Below are 4,201 nucleotides of genomic sequence, written 5' to 3' on the forward strand. Positions count from 1 at the left end.
AACAAAGTATGGACTTTGATTGACTAGCCCAATGATCGGCGAGTCATTGAGATTAAATGGATCTTCAAGAGGAAGACGGACGTTGATAGTAGTGTTACTATCTACAAAGCTAGAATTGTCGCAAAAGGTTTTTCGACAAGTTCAAGGTGTTGATTACGATGAGAGTTTCTCTCTCGTGTCTATGCTTAAGTCTGTCCGAATCATGTTAGCTAATTGCCGCATTTTATGAAATCTGGCAAATGGATAAACAAAACCGCATTCCTGAATGGATTTCTGGAAGAAGAGTTGTATATGATACAACCAGAAGGTTTTGTCGATCCAAAGGGAGCTAACAAAGTGTGCAAGCTCTAGCGATCCATTTATGGACTGGTGCAAGCCTCTCGGAGTTGGAATAAACGCTTTGATAGTATGATCAAAGCATGTAGTTTTATACAGACTTGCGGTGAAGCCTGTATTTACAAGAAAGTGAGTGGGAGCACTGCAGCATTTCTGATAAGTATATATGACATATTGTTGATCGGAAATAATGTAGAATTATTCTGTAAAGCATAAAGGAGTGTTTGAAAGGAGTTTTTCAGAGAAAGACTTCGGTGAAGCTGCTTACATATTGAGCTTCAAGATCTATAGAAATAGATCAAGACGCTTGATAAGTTTTTCAATGAGTACATACCTTGACAAAATTTTGAAGTAGTTCAAAATGGAACAGTTAAAGAAAAGTTTCTTGCCTGTGTTACAAGGTGTGAAGTTGAGTAAGACTCAAAGCCCGACCACGGCAGAAGATAGAAAGAGAATGAAAGTCATTCCCTATGCCTCAGTCATAGGTTCTATAAAGTATGCCATGCTGTGTACCAGATCTATTGTATACCCTACACTAATTGGCATGGGAGTACAATGGTGATCTAGGAGTAGATCACTGGACAGCGGTCAAAATTATCCTCAGTGGAATAAGGATATGTTTCTCGATTATGGAGGTGACAAAAAGGTTCGCCGTAAAGGGTTACGTCGATGCAAGTTTTGACACTGATCTGGATGACTCTAAGTCTCGATCTAGATACATATTGAAAGTGGGAGCAATTATCTAGAGTAGCTCCATGCAGAGCATTGTAGACATAGAAAATTGCAAAATACATAATAGATCTGAATGTAAAAGACCGTTGACTAAGATTCTCTCACAAGCAAAACATGATCACACCTTAGTACTCTTTGGGTGTTAATCACATAGCGATGTGAACTAGATTACCGAATCTAGTAAACCCTTTGGGTGTTGGTCACATGGCGATGTGAACTATGGGTGTTAATCACATGATGATGTGAACTATCGATGTTAATCACATGGTGATGTGATCTAGATTATTGACTCTAGTGCAAGTGGGAGACTGAAGGAAATATGCCCTAGAGGCAATAATAAAGTTATTATTTATTTCCTTATATCATGATAAATGTTTATTATTCATGCTAGAATTGTATTAACCGGAAACATAATACATGTGTGAATACATAGAAAAACAGAGTGTCACTAGTATGCCTCTACATGACTAGCTCGTTGATCAAAGATGGTTATTTTTCCTAACCATAGACATGAGTTGTCATTTGATTAACGGGATCACATCATTAGGAGAATGATGTGATTGACTTGACCCATTCCATTAGCTTAGCACTTGATCGTTTAGTTTGTTGCTATTGTTTCTTCATGACTTATACATGTTCCTATGACTATGAGATTATGCAACTCCCGTTTACCGGAGGAACACTTTGTGTGCTACCAAACGTCACAACGTAACTGGGTGATTATAAAGGTGCTCTACAGGTGTCTCCAAAGGTACTTGTTGGGTTGGCGTATTTCGAGATTAGGATTTGTCACTCCGATTGTCGGAGAGGTATCTCTGGGCCCACTCGGTAATGCACATCACTATAAGCCTTGCAAGCATTGCAACTAATGAGTTAGTTGGGATGATGTATTACGGAACGAGTAAAGAGACTTGCCGGTAACGAGATTGAACTAGGTATTGAGATACCGACGATCGAATCTCGGGCAAGTAACATACCGATGACAAAGGGAACAACGTATGTTGTTATGCGGTTTGACCGATAAAGATCTTCGTAGAATATGTGGGAGCCAATATGAGCATCCAGGTTCCGCTATTGGTTATTGACCGGAGACGTGTCTCGGTCATGTCTACATAGTTCTCGAACCCGTAGGGTCCGCACGCTTAAAGTTCGATGATGGTTATATTATGAGTTTATGTGTTTTGATGTACCGAAGGAGTTCGGAGTCCCGGATGAGATCGGGGACATGACGAGGAGTCTCGAAATGGTCGAGACGTAAAGAATCGATATATTGGACGACTATATTCGGACATCGGAAAGGTTCCGAGTGATTCGGGTATTTTTCGGAGTACTGGAGAGTTACGGGAATACGTATTGGGCCTTATTGGGCCATACGGGAAAGAAGGAAAAGGGCCTCAAGGGTGGCCGCACCCCTCCCCTTGGTCTGGTCCGAATTGGACTAGGGAAGGGGGGCGTCCCCTTCCTTCCTTCTCCTTTTCCCTTCCCTTTCCTTCCCTCCTACTCCTACTACTTGGAAGGGCTCCTAGTTCTACTAGGAAAAGGGGAATCCTACTCCCGGTGGGAGTAGGACTCCCCTAGGGCGCGCCATGGAGAGGGCCGGCCCCTCCACTCCTCCACTCCTTTATATACGTGGCCAGGGGGCACCCCATAGACACACAAGTTGATCTTCGTGATCGTTCTCTTAGCCATGTGCGGTGCCCCCCTCCACCATAATCCTCGATAATATTGTAGCGGTGCTTAGGCAAAGCCCTGCGACGGTAGAACATCAAGATCGTCACCACGCCGTCGTGCTGACGGAACTCTTCCCCAACACTTTGCTGGATCAGAGTCCGGGGATCGTCATCGAGCTGAACGTGTGCTAGAACTCGGAGGTGCCGTAGTTTCGGTGCTTGGAAGGTCGGGCCGTGAAGACGTACAACTACATCAACCGCGTTGTGCTAACGCTTCCGCTTCCGGTCTACGAGGGTACGTAGACAACTCTCTCCGCTCTCGTTGCTATGCATCACCATGATCTTGCGTTTGCGTAGGAATTTTTTTGAAAATTAACGTTCCCAAACAAGTTCTCTACAACCGGATATTAACAAATTCCCATCTGCCCATAACCGCGCAGACTTTCGAAAGTTCAAATCGCAGGGGTGTCCCAACTTAGCCCATCACAAGCTCTCACGGTCAACGAAGGATATTCCTTCTCCCGGGAAGACCCGATCAGTCTCGGAATCCCGGTTACAAGACATTTCGACAATGGTAAAACAAGACCAGCAAAGCCACCCGATGTGCCGACAATCCCGATAGGAGTCGCACGTATCTCGTTCTCAGGGCAACACCGGATGAGACAGGCTACGAGTAAAACCAGCCCTCGAGTTTCCCCGAGGTGGCCCCGCAGGCGCTCGGTTCGGACCAACACTTAGAGAGCACTGGCCCGGGGGGGTTAAAATAAAGATGACCCTCGGGAGTCGACTCCCAAGGGAAAAGTAGGTGGTGGTGAGGCAAATGGTAAAACCAAGGTTGGGCCTTGCTGGAGGAGTTTTATTCAAAGCGAACTGTCAAGGGGTTCCCATAACACCCAACCAGCGTAAGGAACGCAAAATCAAGGAACATAACACCGGTATGACGGAAACTAGGGCGGCAAGAGTGGAACAAAACACCAGGCATAAGGCCGAGCCTTCCACCCTTTACCAAGTATATAGATGCATTAATTAAATAAAGATATTGTGATATCCCAACATATCCATGTTCCAACATGGAACAAACTTCATCTTCACCTGCAACTAGCAACGCTATAAGAGGGGCTGAGCAAAGAGGGTAACATAGCCAAACAACGGTTTGCTAGGAAAGGTGGGTTAGAGGCTTGACATGGCAATATGGGAGGCATGATATAAGCAAGTGGTAGGTAGCAGCATAGCAATAGAGTGAGCAACTAGCAAGCAAAGATAGAAGTGATTTCAAGGGTATGGTCATCTTGCCTGGGATCCCGCAAGGAAGAAGAACGATTCCATGAAGAAGACAAACGGACGAAGTCGAACAAATCCTCACAACTCCGAAACCGAAGCTAACGAGAGAAGCAACCTGGAAAGAAGCAAGCAACATAGTAAACAACCATCACATAAACATGGCATGATGCACAACCAAGTAT

Source organism: Triticum urartu, chromosome 6 (assembly GCF_003073215.2).
Source record: "Triticum urartu cultivar G1812 chromosome 6, Tu2.1, whole genome shotgun sequence".
Taxonomy (NCBI): Eukaryota; Viridiplantae; Streptophyta; class Magnoliopsida; order Poales; family Poaceae; genus Triticum; species Triticum urartu.